Here is a 22,026-nt window from a genome sequence, read left to right as displayed (position 1 = left end):
ATGACAGATTAGGGAACAATAAAAAGAGATTTCTTAGAAAAGGGTGGAGACAGTAATGCCAAAGGCAAAGAAATTGTATTTAAGCACTGCACTCTAGTTGTACCCTCTAGTTTCCTGTGAGGGTATAGGTTAATGATTCTGAAACCCTTATTTGTGTATCCTGCAAGTGAATAATTAAGTAAATGGACAGTGGGTGGCAGGAGTTGGGTTTCTTACTTTGGAGTAGCAGGTAAGCATGGGTTGGGGAGGAGGATTAATGTAGTGTTGGATTAGTTGGGGATATCAGTTTCAATTCAAGTTTAGTTTGAAATAGAAATAGGTGGATACATATAGAAATATAGATACATGTGTATTCGTGGCTTAGCATACACACATATATTTCTTTGTTCTGTCAACTGAAAAGGGTCTGGAAGCAGGAATGCCCAGTAGCAACTAGTGTATCCTGGCACCCAGGCCTCAGTTTGTAATACCGTTCTCCTATAAAAGGAACCAGAGCTCCTGGCAGAATGGCTGATTCTAGAGTCCAAGACTGGGGTAGACAATATAGAACATGAACTTGGAGCATCTCGTAGTTCTGGAAAGTAAAGAAATGCTCCAAAAACCCACAGCAATGGAGGTTTATGAAGGGGACACAAAATCTAAGTGAAATAGTTCTTACTGGCCACAACTGAAACAATTTGAGCAACAAAACAGATAAACTAGCAATGGACTATGACCCAAATTATGAAATACTCATTAATTCATGCCCACGTAAATGAAGGATTGAATAAACAAATGAGGGGGAATAAACAAATCTGCGCAAGAAAACAGTCCAACTGATTTATGATATTCTGCCCTCGAGCAGGTGAATCATAACTTGTCACTCCTTAAGTGTGGGCTGTGCATAATGACTTCTTTCCAGTGAGTATTGTGAGGGAAGGGAGGGACTCCTGATAAACACTCCCTCAGCCAGGTGATCAAAGTTAGTATCAACAGTGGTAAGTCATGTTTGTATTTCCTGTTGATACGAAGTAATGGGAATAGCCCTCTCCCTCTGAGTTCTTGCTGTCCCAAATCCATAATTCAGGCAGAGGATGAGGAAAACATGAGACAAATCCCAACTGAAGATTATTTAACAAAATACCTGATTAGTACTCCTTAAATCTGTCAAGGCCATCAAAAAAAAAACAAGGAAAGTCTAAGGAACCTACGAGAACCAAGAGTAGCCTAAGGAGATATGATTAATGAATGTAATGCAGTACACTGGATAGGATCTGGGAACAGAAAAAACAAGTAGGAAATGTGCAAAAAGTGAGAACTTAAGTGAGTCATACTGTGCGTATATTGGTTCATTAGCTGTGACACATGGACCCTACTAATACATGATACTAATATTAGGGGGAACTGGGTGTGCGACAGATTATAACTCCTGGTGGTAGCCTCACAACTTTTCTGTAAATTTAAAACTATATTTTAAAAATGTTTATTTATTTATTTTACAAAAAGGTTCCCAAAGCTGGCTATGGTGACACACATTTGTAATCATAGCACTTGGGAGGCTAAGGCAGCAGGATCATGAGTTCTAGGCCATCCTGGGCTACATAGCAAGATCAGATCTCAACCTCTTCACAAGCCTCTTTCCTCCAAACCCAACCAGAAAAGGCTCCAAGACTCTAAAGCATTGTAGAAGACTGTAGACTACAACCTAGGAGTTGGGGGGGGGTGTGCATTGCAAAACATTATGTCAGTTAATCCTCTTAATACTTGAGCTGAGTCATCATGAACAGGTTCAGCTATGCCCTGAGAACCAACAGCGGTTCTCTATATTTTTCTGGTTAGAGCCAATTTTTTTGTATTGATAGCCCCAGGCTCTTTGTAGTCTATAATCCATTCGGTGTTCTTCCTGACATGGTTTGGCCTAGGAGTCCCAGTAACTAATGCTCAGATCTGAGTCAGCCTCTCGTCATCCTTTTTATCCCCTGTGAGAATCTATGGATCCTGGCTCAAGTGCATTCATTATTTTAATGTTTTATTTTGAAATATTTTTAGACTTAAGGAAAAGTCACAAAAATAATGCATAGAGTTCCCAAATATCTTTCATCCAGTTTCTCTCCTGAGGCTAATGTCATGTGTATAGTGATAGAAGCCAGGAAATTAATGATCATGCAACTCTATTAACTGATTCAAAGACTTTATTCAAATTTTGTCCGTTTTCTTATTAAAGTCCTTTTTCTGGTACAGAATCCAGTTCAGATCCCACATGGTACTTGGTCTCCTCCAATCTTTGATAGTTCTAAGTTCTTCTTCAATGTCTTTCATGATATTGACATTGGCCAGAAGCATATTGGTTGGTCATTTTGTATACTGTCTTTTAGTTTTAGTTTTCTCATGATTAGATTGGGATTATACATTTTTGACTGGAATATCACAGAAGTGATGTGCTCTTCCTAGGTCATTATATCAACACTGGGAATGTTAACTGTGATCTCATGGTCAGGGTGGTGTCAGCCAGTCTACCATAAAATTACTGTTTTCCATTTGTAATAAGTATTTTGTGGAGATGCTTTGAGACTATGCAGCTATCTTGCTTTTCATCATCCTTAGTCCACTAATTTTAGCATCCATCAATGAAACTTGCCTGTAACAATTACTGCTGTTACACTTGCCTTCTGGTGATTTTTGTGTTTCCATCCTTTCCCTCTGTGTGTTAACTGGAATTCTATGCTAAAAGAGAGTTGTCAAGAATAATTCATTCTTAGTAGTAATCACAACAGCCATGTTGATTATAAGAGTAGCACCCAACATTATTGGGTGGAGATTGTTTTGGTGCCTGATTCTGTTCTGTAGCCCATTTGGTATCCTTTTCAGCTGTGTGCATTTAAAAATTTTTCACCTTCCAAATGCTCGTTTGATAATAGTTTAGGATAAGACAGGGCCACATACAGAGAGACACCCCTTGGAAGTTCAGCACTCTTTTGGTAGAGTGGTTTGACCTATAGGAAATCCACAGAACTCTCACTAGATTGCTATTTTTATGAAATTTACAAGTTATTACTTTTTGCTTTGTCAAGTACTTTTCTAAAATCAGGGTAGTCTGTCTCTGGTATTCCTCCCAACAGCACAGAGAGGCAAGATTTGATCAAACAAAATTCATTTGAAATGACATGTTCTTTATGACTTCTCATTGACTTCTGGTTAATTTGTTTATTCATTAAACATATAGTTATTGAACACATATAACTGATACTGTTCTACATGCTTAGAATATAATATGGATGAAACAGACAAGGTCTAAGCTTATAAACACAAGAAAACAAATCATAAGATTATTTCAGAGTTAGAAATGCTGTGAAGACATTGAAATGGAGTGGAGTCTAATTAGGAAAGGCCTCAGGGAAGAGGTGACAGTTGAGCTGTGAAGTGAATATTGAGATCTAGAGGGAAAACAGTCCTGCAGAGGGACAAGTAAGTGTAAAGGTTCCGAGGCACATGTGAGCTTGGTATACGTGGAAGAGAATGGTATTTAGTGGGGTGGAAGAGAATGGTATTCAGTGGGCTGGAACATGGTTATAACTTCCAGGTACTTGATGGACACACTCTGTTATTTTTCCTAGCAAAGATCTAACTTTAGGCTTAGCATTTGACCTTGTTTGCTTAGATAGCTAGGTAAAAGGGTAGGCCAGAATTGCAAGAACAAAATTAGCACATTTCCCTAGGAACAAAGTATCTGAAAACAAAATACTGGAAATGATGGGCTCATGTCTCCCAATTGTACATTTCTTCCATGGTGGAAAACCTGTGTGTGCTGTAATGGGCACAGATTATTATTTTGAATGCTTTGATACTGAGTGTAAATACTGTCTTGAGACATGCACATGGTTTTTAGACTTAAGACCTTTTGATCGACTAGACTTAGTGTTTTTTCGGTGGAGCATAGTGGAAAGAAAGTTTTGTTAGATGTGTGTCTGATTTGGTATTTGCAAGTAATTGATGTTTTAAGTTTTTGACTGATTTCTGAATTACCTCAAGATTACAATGTGGCTGGGCACCAGTGGCTCAAGCCTGTAATCCTAGCTACTTGGGAGGATCATGGTCCAGGGCCAACTCAGGCAAATAGTTTGTGAGACCCCAGTTCCAAAACTAACAAAGCAAAAATGGACTGGAGATGGGGCTCAAGCAGTAGTGTGCCTGCTTTTCATGCATGAAGCCCTGAGTTCAAACCCCAAACCAATCTTTTTGGTTGAGTCCAACCAAAAAGATTATGATATAATCTGTTAAAACCCTCCCTGTATAACTCTCATTGGAACAATATATTCTGATAGCAGAGGGCTCCCGTTACGGTCTGATGTTTACATTCCTCACAAAATGAATGTGTTGAAACCCTACCCCCAACATGATCATACTGGGGGGATGAGGCTTTGGCTCTCACAGGTGGGATTAGTACCCTTATAAAAAGGACTCCAAAGAGCTTTTTCTCCCTTTTCCAACCCTGGGAGGTTATAAGGAAAATGGGTTGACTACAACCAGGGAGAGGGCCCTCACTAGAAGCCAGCTATGCTGGCCTCAGACTTCTGGCCTCCAGAACTGAGAAATACATGTTGGCTTCTTTTAAACTACCAGCCTATATAAGTTGTTGTAGCAGCTTGTATCTCCTGCCATCTCTCGCTTTGCTGCTGTCTCTGAGCGAGCCAAGTGTGTAGCATTCTTGGCATCAATAGCACAACGGGATAGGAAAGTATAGTAGAAGTGTGAGCTTTTTTTTTTTTTTAAATCTCTTTTGTACCTATTTGTTTTTTGGTGCGGTACTGGGGATTGAACTTAGAGTAACCCTCTACTGTTTGAACCACACCCCAGTCCTTTTGCTTTTAGTTTGTTTTGAGATAAAGTCTCATGGAAATTTGCTGGGCCTCTACCAACAATCCTCCCATGTCTGCCTCACACGTAGCTAGGATTACAGGTATGTACCAATATGCTGGCTCATTCATCTCTGGTGTGGTAACTTTTAGGACGTAGGAAATTCATAGGGTGCCTTATCTTAAACTTTCTTTTAGACAGCAGTGTAGACAGGTAAATTGAATTTACCTCCTTTGGAGATTCAACTGCAGCCTGTTGGGTGTAATGGAAATTAGCGTAGTCAAGGCTGGGGATGTGAGTTGGCTAAAAGGGAATTGACAATCAAGAAGATAAAGCTCCTGCACATTACAAGCACAATATTAAGTGAACAGAATTGTAGAAAAATAATGTATATTTAGTACTATTTGGATGTGAGAGGCATAAGTATATTCATAAAGGTAATATAACTAATCGCTCCAACAGTTGTCTCTTTGCTCAGGATACAAGGGTACTGTATCTTATAGATGAGGAAAGGTGTTGACTTACATGGGGTGAGAGGTTCTGTCAAGTTCAGAAAGAGCTATATCATAAAAGAGGAGAAAACTGTATTCCCAGCCACAAGTGTTCATTCATCGTTAGCTCCGGGACCCATTGTGCCTGCAGATGACAGTCTCCCCCTCTCCCCACCCAGCGAGACCTCAGTGAGTGAGCAGTTTCAGGGGCCACAGTGACCAGTGTTGATTGCCTCCCATACTTGCTTGTCTGAGGGCAGATCGGGGCACTAGATAATTAGTAATATCGTGTGTGATACTGTAGTGAACATGTTTGGGAAATTGTTTTACATATTCTCATAAACGTTATGCTTGGACCACATGCAGAACTTTTGCTATAAAAGAAAAGATAATCCTCCTATCTTTATAAAATATATTATGAAGTCTATAAAGTGGTATTTAAATTTAATTTTCTTTTCTTATTTTAAAAGACTTTGAAATCCCTATGTATTTACAATCCTGGCAGATTTGGTATGTTTTCTTTAAGTCATCATTATAAACAAAATGTTTGGAAAATTCCCAGCTAGGTGATTATATCGCATACATCTGCTTAATTTCAAAGGCAATTTATACTATCTCTGAACAAGCTCCAAAAACTGTATAAATGTAAATGTGATAAAATTTTTCCCATGTAGTACATGTTAACTTCTAAGTGACAACGTTGGCTTGAAATTTTCATAAAGACTACCTGTTTTTCCCCTTTTTTGCCCATTTTTAGTTTCTGATTTTCCTGTGAACAGATTTGACTTACGTAATTAAAATTTTTAATTATAAAAGTATGTTTGTATCGCTGGGCACCAATGGCTCATAGCTGTAATCCTGGCTACTTGAGAGGCTGAGATTGGAATGAGCTCGGTATGAGACCAGCCTGGTCAGGAGACTCTATCTACAAAATAACCAGACCAAGATGGTCAGGAGGTGTGGCTCGAGTGACAGAGCGCCTCCTTTGCAAGTGCAAAGCCCTGAGTTGATATTGATAAGTTTCTATTTGCGTATGACATATTTCATTTTATGCAGCAATTGAGCTTCTAGAAAGTTGTTGGGACCTTGAACTTTTTACAAATCATATATTTTTAGATGTCTTGAAAGAGCTCTGAGAAAATGAATGATCACTTCTCATTCTTCCATACTCTAGAAATTTGTTTATCATGTTTTCTTAAAGCAACATACATCTGTGTGTAATCTATAAGGCTCAGGACAGAATGTCTCTTAAGTCTGATACTCCAAAATATCCTACTCAGCTATGGGGTAACTTCTCCATAGAAACACAAGGAAAAGAAAGATACAGCAGCAAATGTGTATTGCACATTTTACACAATGTAGCTGTTACGTATTCTAATAGGCAAGTGTTGGAAACATTTTTGGATATTATAATTTAATATTTACATTTATTTTTTAATTTAAATTTAAAATAAACAATAAAATAAGTTTAATAATTTACATTTAATGTAATCTCAGTGGTATTTACAAGTATATTTTCTGGCAGATACAGCATCTACATTAGTATGTTAGCCAGCTTTCAGTTGCTGTACAAAGTACCTGAAATAATCAGCTTAAAGGAAGAAAGTTTATTTTGGCTTACAGTTTCAGAGGCTTTAGTCCATGGCCACTTGGCCTTGTTGCTTTGGTTCTGTGGCAGCACAGTATATCATGGTGAGAGCTTGGAGGCCTGTTAACCTCATGATGGCCAGGAAACAGGAGGAGGAGTAGAAGGGGCTGAGGTCCTAATATATCCTTCAAGGGCACACATCAAATGACCTAACTCTACTAGGCCCTACCTCCTGAAGGTTCCACTACCTTCCAGTAGTGCCACAAGCTGGTGACCAAGGTTTTTGACACCTGGGCCTTTGGTGGGCATTTCAGATTCAAACTATGGCAATGAGTTTTAAGTTTCCAAATGAACCCACAAAATCCATGTCTCAAGTGGCCGCCAATGTTATATTTCCAGAGGTTGGGACAGAAGTCAGAATGTAGAGAAAAGGTCAGTTTAAGAGAACTCCCCTGAAGGTAAGTAGGAAGGTAGAGGAAGGATGGAGGTGAAGGATAGCTAGGAAGAAGATGGGAAGAGGAAGGCCATAAAACTTTGAATTAGGGAGAAACCTTAAAAATCATGTTGTCTTTGCTGTGTCTTACAGAAGGGGAAGCAAAGATTCAAAGTGTTGTGTGTCTCGCCCAAGATCACATAGCTAGTGATGGAGTAGGATCTAGAATGCAAGTCTGGGACAAGCAGACTGTATGCACTTCAGGAGCTAAAATGAGATGAGATACACACACTTGGGTTTGTGACTGATATAGGTGAGGGCTGCCCAGGAGTAGGGGAACTCCTATATGATGATCAGGTTTCATCATCCCTGACCGACAGAAATGGTAGGAACTAAGCAGGAGATCTGGACCCTATTCCTAAGAATGGGAAATTGCTTCACTAAGCTAGTGCTGGGAATTACTGTTACTACTTAATGGACACCAATTGTGTACTAGAAATTGGACTGGATACTTTATTGCAACATATTTCGTTTTTCATAAAAATCCATTCAGAAAGATGTGTTTTCCTTTTTTCCTTTTTGCAGAGTTTTTAGTGAGATCGTTTGCTTTGAGTATGCCATGATTTGCGGCTGTGTGCCTTAGCCAGCTCTAGAAATCTTATTAGATTTCCAGACTGTCATATTGCTAAGCCAGAATCACAGATACTTTTGTCTGTTGGGGATGGGATGAGGTATACCATAGTGTTTACCTAGTTCAGCAAAGGCCAGCATTGTCTTGATATTGGCCAGAGGCCACCTCTCCTATTACAGCAGGTATCAGAAGGAATCTCCACCCCGTCCTCCTACTTAATCCTGAGTTGTTATATAATAAAGATGTCTGAAATGTGGCTGAACTTTGGAATATGGTTTAAGACCTATAGACAATTGATACCGAGAGGAAAAATTGGGGATTCCTAAAACTTTAAAACCATTTAACATGTTCACTGATAACTGTGGGAGTGAGGCCCTGCAAACATTGATGAAATCCAAAAGCAGCTCATAAGACATTGAAGAATGGAAAACCACAACCCAATGAGGAGTCATTTAAAAATCTGTGGATCATTAGACATCTGGATGTTCAGCCAAAGAAGGGAGAACTTTGGGGGGAAAGGTTTGTGCTCCACCAGTACGGAGAAGGGGGAGGAAGGTAAGCATTATTCTTCAGACATCTTGTAGTGTCCCAGATACTAGGTGCTTTCCAGTCCTCACAAATCTTACAAAGAAAATATGTATACTTCCTGTGGATCAAGAGATTGAATTAAACTGCACAGAGAGAGCTCATTTGTTTGTGGGTCACATAGGTAGTAAATCCAAAGTCAAGTGGAAGAGGAATTAGACTTGAATCTCAGTATTTCCTGTAACAAAGCTAGGACTGGCAGGTATAAGGTATGAGGAGATTAATTTCTCAGAATGATCCCAAAGCACTTTCTTGTGATAAGTGCTGTTCCCAAAATAAAACAAAATACTTTTAATGAACAGCTTTACTGAGATACAATTTGTGTACTGTAACATTCACCTTTTCAAAGCACAGAATTCCTAAGTGCCTTTTAAGGTAGCAAGTTTCCTGTCATTGGAAATATTTGTGCAGAGAAGATGGAGGGTTTCCCAGATAGAGGACCATCCTACTTCCATCTCTATGAAGGTTGATTTTAAGTCACTGAAATCTGGGGGTTTCAGTTCCTGCAGAGTGCTACGTGGCTACCATTTGCTTAATTGTCTGAGACCCCAATGGGCATTTGATAAAAGTTTCAGAAGAAGCTTCAGTTACTCGTCTTAATGTAGCATCATCCAGATGAGCTACTTTGAAAATGCCCAGTCCTTTATTTCTGACTGCCTGTGAGGATGGCACAGGCCTGTGCCCAGGCCACAACCTAGGCCAACTACAGCAGTGCCTCTGAGGGTGGCTGCTTTTTAGAGACTGCTTTATACTATTCTAGGGTGCAGCTGCCCTCAAAACACTTTCCTAGGCTGAGTCTCATGTGCTCTAGAGGGTCATGGAAGGTCACAGACCCAGACCAACCCCATCCTTGCCTGCTGTTTGCTTCTTTGGGTCCTGATGGTGAATCAGCCACATCCAAGTTCCTTCTGCTGCAGCTGTCCCATGTCCAGCTCTTTCAAGATGTCTGAGGCAGTGTTGGCAGTTAACCAGAGGCTGTTTGTTTCATGACCTTATAACCAGATAAACTTTATTTGCATCTAATTCCTGTCTACCAGACATTTCTGTAGAACTTTGGGACTGAAAGATCCTTGAGAAAAGAATTAGTGTGAACTCAATCTCCATAGCTGATCAGATTTCTGCTTTCAGAATGATTATTCTACCCATATTAGAAAGTTGTGTTTGTTTGTTCTTCATGTATCCAGGTCATTTCATATATGCCTACATCGGAGGATCAGTGCTTTCTCTCTTGTCTTGATGTGCACCTTGTATACTTAACTGGTTATAATGTCATCCATAAAAATCCAGCCTAGGAACCAGAGGTGTCAGAACTGATGACCTTTGGGGATTCTGTCATACCTGTGTGAGCCTCAGTTTCTTTATAAATTGAAACCAACAATTTCTGCCTTACAGCGTCACACCTAGAGACCAATAAACAATGCATGATGCCTTATGCTATGTATTTATTGCACTGCAGTATTGAAAGAGACTCAAAACCAGGTATTTGTAAAAGAAAATGTGGAAGAGCAGAAATGCACAGGGTACTGTGTGAGCATCAAGGAAGAATTAGGACAGAGTTCCTGGCATTGAGATTTTGGGGAATGCTTCCCGCAGACACCAATGGCGAAGACGGGAGAACCTGGAAGAGAGGCATTGTGAAATTAATGCTAGTGATTTCCTTTTGTTTTGTTTTGGGGGGGGTGCTTGTTTGTTCATTTGCAATTCTTTCCCTCTGGAGAAGTGAGTTTTTATTAGGTAGGATGGTACATTGGAGAGAATTCAAACGATGAAGCAGGCAATAAATGTAGGTTAAAACAGCTATAGGGTCTTGTTTTTGTTTGTTTTCTTGTTTTGTCAGTCATTGGTCTTGTTTGCCTGATTCTGTGTAGGTGTTTTGAGATGTGGAAAAGGAATAAGGTTGAATGATTTACATACATCATCAAAACCCATGGTTAAAAATCACCCTTTGTCCAGATCAGATTTAATATATGTTTAACATTTGAAACATAGTGGTACTTAATAGAGAGTATCTCTCAGAGGATGGAGGAGGGTTTTACCATGAACGCCTTCACCTCAGGAGGTCCAAATTGCAGTTCAGCTGAAGAGCTGGTCCACAAACCATACAGAATACTGAACTAGGGCTTCTGTTGAGCCCTGTGGTAATGTTTTGTGTCTGCCCCAATTTTCTAACCGGCAAAATTACAGCAGCATCCTTTCAAGACTGTCCTTGATACAAGTGCCTTGGTTGGTGTGTGTCTTACCTCGCCCTGTTTCCTTCAAGGTTGCACAATCTTAAAAATCAAGAATCACAAAGCCAGGTGTCCAGTGGTAAGTTCAGTTCTTCTGCCATGGCAAGGTGAGGCAGAAGGGGACAGGAAACATTGTGTCTCAAGTATCCAGGTGCCTACCAGACTTCCTCTGGACTGAAAAACAGACAGTGTCCATATATTTCTAGCCCAGCAAAGCAGCAGTCTAAAGGCCATATGGCTTTCTCAAAAACTATGGTAACTCGGCCTGTTCTCTCCAACCACTCGTGACTGAGCTCTGATTCCTCATGCCTGTAAGTGTAAAGAGCATTAAAGAGGCAACCAGGGAGCCGGGTTTCAGTTCCTGCCTTTCTTCTAACTGCCACCTGGGCCATGAGTCAGTTGTTATTGATGGGCTATGGTTTCTGTCCTGTAAAAGCAGACTGGGTTCAGATCATTTCTGAAGTTCTGTACATTTAGGCTGACAGGAATCAAAGTTGCTAATCTTACTGTAACTGCATCACTGCTGGTCCTAGCTGTACTCACTGCTACCCACCCTTTCATTTCTGCTTTCCTTCCCACCTGACCTGCCCCTGTTCTTTCATGCTTACCTCTGTGGATCTGGAGGAAATCCTTGCTGCCAGGCATGGTTCAATTACCAGATTAGATAAACATGTTTCTGGCACCCTGAGAGCAGAACTACCACTAGAAAGTGTTTTTAAAAGCAATTTGATATTCACTGCAAAATACCAAAGCAGTCATCATGGGAAAAGCATGCCTTTGCTGAACTTCTACTTATTTCATGGTTTATCATTTTCATTTAATTTCAGTTTAGAGACACACTCTAATCTTTTCAGCACTTGGGACCTTTGACAGCTTCATCTTCTTCCTCCCTCTAAACATCTCAGACTCAGCCTTTACATCAAAGCCTCGCAGAGGCAGAGACAAGCCAGAATGGGCACATGCATCTCTAGTGCATGCCTCACTCACCACTCAGTCACTCACTCAGGTCTTCACTTTTATTGTTATTTTTCTGCTAAGCATCTCCATGCTGGGGCAGAAGCAGAGGCAGACCAGGGAGAGAGGTGACAAGTGAGTTTATAAATGAGTTAAGACCTAAGTTTTCTCCATGACAATTACGACCAAAGTGGCACCAAAGCGTTCAGAGGTGTGCTATGGGAGGCACAGCAGCCTTTGGAAGATGCTATTGCAGAAGGGCCCTGAGGGGAAGGTGGTCCAGAATCTTACGTATGTATGGACCTGAATGATCTGTTGCTTTGTTTCCAGGCTCTGAATCCCCTGACTGGACTATTGGCTACTACTACCTGTTCCAAACCAGCTCCTCCCAGACTCGGCATCCTCTATTGTCTCCCTATCTCTCATGCCCTGGTTTTGGTCCTGGGAACCTTTCCCCTTTGATAAGCTGCTGTAGCCCCTGAGAATAACCAAAATGAGGCCCCTGAGGCTGTCTGTGTGGTTGCCTAGGGGAACCTTGAGCTTTCCCATTGGTCCTGAGTAACCCCCAGTTCCTATTTTCATAGCCTACTTGACCCATGTTGTTATTGTAAAGTTAAATGTACTGAGTGCTTAGTAGATGCAAGACCCTGAGCTACATGTGTTTTTGTATGGACTTACTCAATCTTCACTACAACCACGCAAGTGAGAGCTGTGGTCTCCCTTTTGTTGCTAAGGAAAGGGGGGGACAGAGAAGCCCACCTGAAGCCACACAGCTAATAAAGTTCAGATCCAAGAATCTTACTCTAAGCAGTATGATTCCTGAGCCTCCTCTTCCGACTACACTGTGAGTTCAAAGAAAAGGAGGTAAAGGTGATATGGTGAGCACCTGGAACCCAGCATGGCGAAAGTAGTAGCATCCTTTATTTGATTAGAAGAAGAACTCGTTTCCTTTCCATCATGATGGAAATTGTTCAGATTGTCAACCAGAGATTTCACAAACTGCTTTCCCTGAATATATTAGTGAATATCTTTTCCCCATAATATCATCTTTTCAGTTCTCCTCATCACTTTTGTTTTTCTTTGGGATGGGGTCTCACTGTGTTTCCCAGGCTGGCCTCAAACTCACTATCCTTCTGCTTCAGCCTCCAGAGTAGCTGAGGTTACAGGCATGCACCACTGCACCTGGCTTTCTTCATTACTTTTTACCCAGTATTTGATCACAAATAAAAGTTGCCTGTTATGGATGCCTTTTCAGTGAGATTCAGGGTATTGCATTGCCATGTGTCGTTTTTACTCAGGTGACACTATTCTCTCTGCCGAGAGAAATGGCAGGATTAGCAGAAAGGGGGATTAGACATTTGATCTTCCTACTCTACAAGCAAGTACAGATACATACACTGGACTGTCTTTTCAGAATTCCAATACAGTTGATTGGTGTAAGGAGGGTTTCCATCCGGAAGTTAAACATTACTTCTTCTGCTGCTTTTCCACACTCACTTTTGGGGGTGTTTGCTTATGTTCATAACTGTAGTAATAACTGTGAATTATAAGAAATAATCTCCCTTGAATGGACTTTTGTAAACTAATTGAGTGTCTCAAGTTGATCCCAAAAATTGACAGCCAGCTCTGACTGAATTGATTTCTTCCAAATTAAGTATACTTTTAAACTTCTCTTAACTGTGGAATATAGTATCCATATATCATTTTATTTAATGATTGTAGTAGCTTGGGGGGAGGCTCCTTTTACTCATTGTTTTTGACCTTCATAATTATCATCATTGAATTCCTAGTTTGGCCTGAGACCACAACCAGCATCCCTCATTCAGGATCCAAGCTTGTTGTTGTGACTCCAAGGACAAGCCAGAGAAGGTGGGGCCTAAAGAATGAAAGTGGAGTCCAGGGTGGTGGCTCATGCCTGCAATCCCAGCTATTCAGGAGGTGGAAATGAGGATTGCAGATCAAGGTCAGCTTGGGCAAAAAAGTTAGTAACAAACAAAGCCCATGCCGTGTGGTTCCAGCTGCTGGGGGGTCATAAATAGGAGGAGGATTGTGGTGGTCCCAGGGAAAAAGCAAGACTCTACCTGAAAAATAAAATAAGCAAACAGGGCCAGAGATGTAGGTTAAATGGTAGAACTGCTTAGCAGGCATGAGGCCCTGAGTACAAAAGTGGGTACTATAAGCAGGATGAAAAGCTTATAGTAGAGATACCTTGTAAGCATTCTGGAGGGCTTTCCCTCCCTGGTCTCCAGTACTGCTGTCAAAACCATTTCACCTTTAGCTTGGCTCCTTCAAGGCTCAGCTGTGGTTTTCATGGCAGCTCTAAGTTGACCATGTGACCACTGGTGAATTCAAGAAAGTTGGGGCTATTCAGGTTCTTTTTTGAGTCGATGGGACTTGTAGTTGAACAGATGTGAAACTGTTTAGAGCCATCAGCTGCCCACTGCTCAGGTTTCCTGGGCTGTGCCTTTTTGGGTCAGACCAGGGGAATGAAAGGACTTCACTCACTTTTCTTACTTAAAAGGACTGTGCCAGAACACAGAAGAGTTGGAAGGATCTGAACTCCATGAATTAACTAGCTTTTCTGCCTGCTCCAGAAAGTTTCATTTGGCTCTTGCTGGCATGTTCTACCTAGGCTGTATCTGCCAACCTGCAGTGCCAGGTCTGAGGACTGGACACAGTAAAACTGCAAGGAAAAATGTGACACCTTAGCTTCCTCATTCCAGAATCAAGACAAAGCACGCAGGTTTTATTGTCAGAACACCTGGGTTTGAGTTTCAGGACCACTTTAGTTAATTGGCTGAGTAATTTTGTGGGTAAGGAGTTAAGCTTCTTTAACCCAGTTTTCTCCCTTAGCACTAATTTCACAGGTTATTGTGCAGTTGTGGAAATGAATTAAAATGATGACACATGTTGAAGTCACTGTGGATGATGTTGGCTAGCCTTACTACGGTTCCACCACAACTGGCTACTTCACTTGCAGGCAGATGGCTGGCTGCACAGATTTTTACATGGAAACATCTCATTCTGAAGGATTTAAACAAAACCCTTTTATGAAGGAATGGTAGCTTAAAGTGGTTGGGAAAATGACGAAGACCTTGTGAAGAATGTCACGGGTGCCCTTCAGGTTTTATTTCAGCTCTCATAAAAGAGAGCTTACATTTCCCCCTGTCATTTGGCATATAAAATACCTAGGAGAAACTCCATGGATCAGTGGTCTGCAGGGATCAAAAACCTATTTTCATGACTAAGTCATCAGTGATATTTGTAACAGGGCTGTTTCTGTTTTGAATATATTTTGTATTATTTCCCTCAGAATTTACTCAGAAATTTCTGGGATATTTTTGGACTACATTCCCAAGAATTGTTTGGATAGGATATGATCAAGTATCCACTTATGAATAAGTAAGACCAAGCAATTTTTTTTAGTTATTTTTTCACCATATTTTGCGCATATATATATATATACACACACACACACAAAGCAAGGACTCCTAACTACTCTAGAATTTTGAGGGGCCATTGGGAGCCCCTTTTGTGCCAAATTCATAAACTAGCTAGAAAGACAAAGGAATAAGTCTGATAAGATAGCTAAATGCTGTCTTTATAATAATAATAGTTTTTGGAGAATATGGGTTTGGGTCTATAGCCGGGTGGGCCTCCTGAAATTTCACCCCTGAATTAGAAAGACTTCCCCACCCTTTCCCTGGTGCAGCAGGACAAAAGCAGCTGGCGGCCATCAGGGAAAAGCTATCAACCACACAGAAAAGAAGTCCAGAATTCATCACCTCTGCAGGCAGGCAGACCTCAAAGAGGAGAAAGGAAGGGGGAGGAATTAGTGAAGAGGCAGAGAGAGAGAGATTGTGATGGAACATGAGAGAGTGAGTAAGTGACCTCTCACCTCGTCACCTGCCCTGGGGTCTTCAAAGGGAGGGAGACCTGTTCCTTGCTTATCAGGTCCCTAGAGGGGGACTGAAGACAAGGCATCTCTGCAGCTGTAACTGAGTGCTGTATGCCCTTTCTTGCCCTTAGCTCAGGCTAGGCAGAGAGGGGACACATGTTCTGTTGTGCCTCCTCATCCCCTGCTGTTGCAGCCCTGGACCTGTGGTTTTTCATTTCTGGTCCCTTTCCTACCTCTGAAGCTTCTTTTATTTTTGGTTTGTTTATGTATTTATGGCACTCAGGGCTGAACTCAGGGTCTTACACTTGCTAGGCAGGCACTCTACCACTAAGCCACTCCACCAGCCTTGAAGCTTCTTTTAAAAGCACCTTTAAAAATTAATCCTTACTTGACTAAAAAATGAGAGGAATGATTCCTCTTCATAAGGCACTAGACAGATCTGTGTGCCAGACATCTGGTGCTGAACATAACACAGCCCAAAGGTGAATTTTACCTGAAATATGAGCAGAGTAGACTATATGCAGAGTATCAACAGAAAATATCAACAGAAGCCACCTCATCTCATCTGAGGAACAGGATGAAGTGGAGCCACCATCACCACAGAACGAAGTTTATTACAGTTACTGATCACTTAGCTGTGGAAGTTGACTCGGATCCAACAAAACCCTACAGACTCAGCCCACCCTGCCCTTTCTACCCTTCCTAATTTAGGGTAGATCATGATTGGCCAGGTGTCTACTCACTTGTGGGGCCTGTCCTTTTGTTGGTTCTCAGCCAAACTTTTGGAGCTGGTGTCACTCAGAACTATGGCTGACCTTGAGAAAAACCTGTCTAAGTGTTGTGCCAAGTTGTGTTGACCACTCTGTTGTTCTCAGATGGGCTCACTGCGACCAGTCCCTGAGTAGGCATTTGTAGGAGGCACTGGCAGGAATTGCAATAAGACTCACAAGCTAAGCGTCACAGCTCTAACCCGCTGAGTCACCTGGGCTCAGCCTTGCTGGCACAGCCTCCCAGACCGTATTTAGTTTGGTTTTCCTGCCCATTGCATTCCAGCCTGTCAGCAGCTCCTTTCTGCGCATCTGTGAGAACTCAGGAAGAAGCCCAGCTCTGAGTTTGCAATTTGCATCCCAGCTCATTGTAATTCAGTTATTATAAGAAACACCAGTGGGTTACCCAAGCTCCTCCAAACAACCTGTCAGTGTTTTTCATGCAGGGAGGCTATTGTGATTTGTCACAAAGGGTTCCAAAGGGCTTCCCATCCATCTTCCAAGTGCTGGGAGTCCTATCCTTCCACTGTGCCTTACACCTGAGTTGCAGGCTGCATTCCCTTTGTTCCTAATTACCAGGGCTGTGCATGAACAAGAAGAAAGATGAACTGAAGAACAGACAAGTACTACATGAAATTTTGTCTTGGAACTTGAAAGCTAACCACTTTTCAAGCCAAAAGGCACTTCTTCTTTCCTTTTCTCCCCTGACCTTAGGTAACCTCACTCGTAACTTACACTACCTCATTAAAATTTTTTGTTAACCTTCCCTAAACTTTTTTCCTTTGCCCTCCCTTCAAGTGTTTTCATCTTTTCCAGCCCTGAATCAGACTACCCAGTTGAGATAACTTTTTCTTCTGAAAAGCTGGGTTGGTGAAAATAAGCACTACCCAATTCATGCCCATAATATACGGGAGTAATGGAGGAGGAAAACCTATTAAAACTCTCTACAAGGTGAATCACAAAATGTCAAAGCACCTAAGGATCTTGACGATCTTAAAGCAGCAAGAGCACATTTTTCCTTAAATGTATTACCCACTTGCACTTGCTGCTTAAGATATACTAAACGTGTAACTTATATTATTATTATTCATCATCACACACGATTGCCTTATTTCTTAATTGCAAATTCTTTTTGGATGAGAATGCTGGTATATCTTTAGAATATAGCCAGGGGCCTAAATAAAGGGAAATACCAAATGAATGCTTGATAGTGTGATTCGAAGAGTTTATTCTACAAACGTTTGTTTGTAGCATGTCTTTTGTGTACCAGGTATCTAGAATCTGTTAGGTGACAATACAAAGATGAATAGGACATAGTCTCTCCTCTGAAATGACATGTGGTCTATTGGGTAAACAATAATTACTTCTATCATTAAGATGTAATTACTTAGAAGTAATGATTACCCTAGTGAACTGTGAATAAGTAGTTAGGAAACTCAGAGGCCCAGCTAACTCTGCCTTGGAGGGAAGGGAGGTGGAAGGACACATTTCAGTTTGGGTTTTAAATATGAACTAAATCTTAGAATTTTAGGTCAGAACGGGGCCTGACACACAATCTCACACAGCCTTCTCTTTTTACACAGAAGGAACCTGAGATCCAGAGATGTTAGTTGTCCTTACTGGGTCCAGCAGCTAATGAGAGTCGGAGCTGGAGCTCTGCCAGAGCTCTCCTGTTTCTACTGGAATCAGGGCTTGTGCCACCTGTGTGTCCTTCCCATAAAAATAATTGTTTGGGGGAAGTGGAATCAACTTTGAGTATGGTTTCTCATGATACAGCCTAGTGCGTATAGTTAACTTAATCATAAAGCTGCCTTAGAAGCATGAGCTGTTAAATTTTCTTTTGTAGAGGCCTAAGTAACAACTGTCCTGCGCGTGGACTACCTGCGCTGTTTTTTAATATTTTATTATGAAGGCAGGAACATCTGAAAACCTGTTAATTGTAATAATTTGTGGCCCCTAAGAAGTCTAGGAACTATAAATTATTGTACCAGATGTACTAGACCATCACACAACTTAATTAAGCACATGAAAGAAAGAATGAAGGAATCTTACCTGTTTCCTGAGAACAAATCCTGTTACCCATTGAATTATTTGAATCTATTCTATAAAATGTTACATTCTCACTGCTATTTCTTTTTAATTTTTTCTGATTATAAAGATTGTTTAAATGAGAGTGAATGTGTCCTTTTTACCATATGCAGATGCCTGAAAGGTCTGTACCTATGTGTTCTAAAATTTTTGACCATAAGTCCACCAAACATTTATAAATTTAATTTTTTGAGACAGGGTCTTGCTATGTAGCCCAGGTTCAATCCCCAGTACTGCAAAAAAAAAAAAAAATTCATATTCTCACTCTCATTCATTCTCTCTCTCTCTCTCATTTATTTATTTAATTTTGCTTCCTTGACTATTACTTTTAGCCTTGTAACTTTATGAAGACATTTCTCCAGAAAAATGGGGGAAATGATCCAGTTCAAGAAGTAAATTCAACCAACTGAATGAAATGGCCTTATAAAATCCCTCTGCCAGTGTGCCCAGGATGTACTTGAATCTTAGTAAATTACAGCTTCAGTTATTTTGCTTCATTTCCTATGGGTATGTTTTAAAGCATTAAGAAGAGTCACAAAGCAAACCTATTTTGTAATGAGAAAAAAAATCACCTTCTTTGCAGAGAGTAATAAGGGTGTGATAAATATCCTCCCTTGCTCTTTGCTCTTTTGGGTTTCTGGTAAGCATTTTCACAGCAGCAGGTGTAGTGATTAATTTTGAGGCCTGAACCTAAGCATTATTGACTAAGATAAAAACCACAGGCCCCAAGAGTCAGAAAGTATTGGTGCTGGATTAAAGCCAGTGGCTGAATGGTGTTTAATGTATTAAATACTGAATGGAGAATCTTTTGAGTTTGCAAGTGCTGTCAATTAAAACATCCAGTTTGATTTGCAGAAGTTTAATTTTATCTGAATATGACCCATTTCATCTGACAGTTACTATGAAATAATTATAAAATACTGTTAACAGCCCAAATAATTTTCTAAAATCTGTGTGATTGCAATAAGAAAAAGTGAAAATAGCTTTGGTATTGTCATTGCCTAATAGGTGGACAAATTTGTATCTTTAATGTCACATTGAATCCTTACAATTTTCAAGTACTATAAACTTTTTAAAAAATAATACTAAAACAGTGAGGAAAAGGAATTTCATGAGAATATGGACATCCTTCTTTGTTTTTGCTTTTCTGTAATTTCCATAATATCATGCAGAACTCTGATATGATCACTTCAAAGGAATATCATTTTATAAAATACAACAGTTTCTGATTCCATCAACTTAAACCTGTATTGGTATGCTAACTTCATATTTGCCACTGGAAATAAGTTTTTAAGATCATACTTGTGTTACATTCCTTGTAATTCTGCCTAACTATATTTCTGAAGCAGGCACCCTACATTTCATCATTGACTAACTGAACCTTCTATAAATTTCTAAAAAATGAAACTTGGATTAGAACCCAATGTGAAGCTTTCAACTGTAACAGTGTTTTTTGAATAGCAAGCAGAACAATACCAATTATTACACTTTTGCAATTTACAATAGCAGCCAACTTTATTTTGTGCCAGGAAGTGTTCTATAAGCTTCTGTGTATTAGCTCACTTAGTCCTCATGTCAGCCCTATAAAGGCAAGTGACCACTACTGTCATTACCACCAGCACCAGCACCATTTTGTAAGTGAGGAAACCAGAACACAAAGAGATTCTAGTACATTGCCCAAGTACACACCACTAGTGACTACAGAGTCAAAATCTGAACCCATGCAGTCTGGCTATAGGATTCAGTCTCAGTTACTACAAGGTCAGATATAGACCCAGCTTCTAGACTTCTACAGACTTAGGAGTATGATAATGTACTTGACTGTTAATGTGAAAAAATGTTATTTTTTAGAATTTTGTAACACAGTTTTCTAGTGCTTAAAATATCTACATTCTTTTGTATGATATATTTGTTGCCTATGAGGAGATAAATAAGAGGAATTGTTCTGTGTGTTGAGATTGCTGACAATCTTTCTATGCCTAATTTTCTCAGAGTTTTAACTATAGAACCAGCATTGATGACTTACTTTGTAGTCTTGATTTCCTTCTTTCCCCAGTTTACAAATTAGAGGAATTCTTCCATGAGTCCCTGGACAAAGTTAGTCATTTCCTGCTCTGTGATCCCACAGCATTTTGTTCAGATTCCGTATTTTAAGTAAGTGCTGTTTTGTAATTAATCTGTTTATATGTCACTTCTTTCCACCTCCCACCCTTGTCTCCATGTGAATTCTTCAAGAGCTGGAACCAGGTCTAATTTATTTTTGTCTGGCCTCCAGCCTGGTGACAAGTAGATGAATCATGCTGCCCGAGAGGTAAAGGGACTTGCCCAGAGCAGCAGGAATGTGAGTGGCTTTCATAATTCCCTGTCTCCTACATTATCACTCACACGCAGCCAGAAATGTTTCAAATAATCTGAGCACTTGCACAGTGATGATGATGGTGACAACAAATGATACTGTCATTGCCACCCATTCTGTATCATTTTCAGACTCAAATAAAATGATAATATTTGTTAAATTTTGGGACTGGAAAGCCACTTATCTAAGTGCATAAATTGCTATTTCCTTGTGACTTACAAACTATGTCACAGTCACCATCTCATTCATTAACTTTTTATTACCCCTCAGTGAAGTAGGTGATCTCATTGCCATATCACAGATGAGAGAACTGAGGTTGAATGAGATTAATTACTTCAGCTGTGATCACAAGTGACTGAAAGAAAACTGGAACCCACCCAGCTCTTCTCAGCTTCTTCCCAGCATGGCCACCAGAACAGGACTGCAGAGTCCTTTGCGATGCATCATGGTCTTCTGATCTTCAGGGTTCCTGAAGCCTTCAGAGTAAGCCCCAGAAGATCCTTTGTGAGAGATAAGAGCCAGGCTCCTTTTGGACCAATCATATGTATTTTGATGGTGGTCAGATCTTTTATTTTATCGAAACTGGCATGGACACTGAAAGCTCTGAGAGATGAAGTGAACAGTTTGATGTTGAAGTGGCAGCCAGCATCTGCTGTTGTAAGTGGCCACAGCTGTGTGTGTTGTGTAGTTCTGCACAGGAGGGGCTGACCTCTGTGTTGCTTTTGTCTCAATGGGGAGTTTCTTACTCTGACTCTGAGAGGAAATGAAGGCTGATAAATCCAGCTGCTGCTTCCTGTTCCTATAATTTGGAAATTTATTTTTTTTTTTAAGGAATAGAATGCTTTATTTTTAAACCAGTGGAAAATACCCTCAACCTGTTCCTTGTTAGTATTTCCTCAAAAACTGGATGGACTCCCTGCAGCTTTTAAAGGGTATGCATGTGTGAGAGAGATTCCCGTGATGCTGCCTGGGATGGGTTTAGGTCACTCTCTTTATGTTTTTCAGCAACAACAGAATGAAAACCAATCAAGGTAGATTTGACTGGGCAGGAAGTTCTATGAGGTCGATGACAGTCCTGATTTAGGAGGCCCTATAATTTATGTTTTTGGTCTTGCTATCTCTTAGGCTACACTTGTGCAATTCAGGTCTGCTTTTTCATCTGCTTGTGACGTTA

The 22,026-nt window shown here is 40.4% G+C and overlaps 1 protein-coding gene across 10 annotated transcripts in view; it reads left to right on the top strand.

Annotated features, from left to right (window-relative positions):
- Lrrc8d (leucine rich repeat containing 8 VRAC subunit D) overlaps positions 1 to 22,026 on the top strand; it is a 110,006-nt gene that overhangs the window by 64,194 nt on the left and 23,786 nt on the right. Inside the window, exon 1 of one of the 10 annotated variants that reach the window (XM_074076534.1) lies at positions 6,793 to 21,335. The exons of the other annotated variants lie outside the window; for them this stretch is intronic. The gene's annotated coding sequence lies outside the window, so the exon portion shown is untranslated. Of the gene's footprint in view, positions 1 to 6,792; positions 21,336 to 22,026 lie in introns of those variants that run through there. 10 annotated transcript variants of the gene reach the window in all.

The sequence above is a fragment of the Castor canadensis genome, chromosome 6 (genome assembly GCF_047511655.1).
Source record: "Castor canadensis chromosome 6, mCasCan1.hap1v2, whole genome shotgun sequence".
NCBI lineage: Eukaryota > Metazoa > Chordata > Mammalia > Rodentia > Castoridae > Castor > Castor canadensis.
Note: the sequence above shows the minus strand (reverse complement) of the source record. Positions and strands in the feature narration are given on the sequence as shown.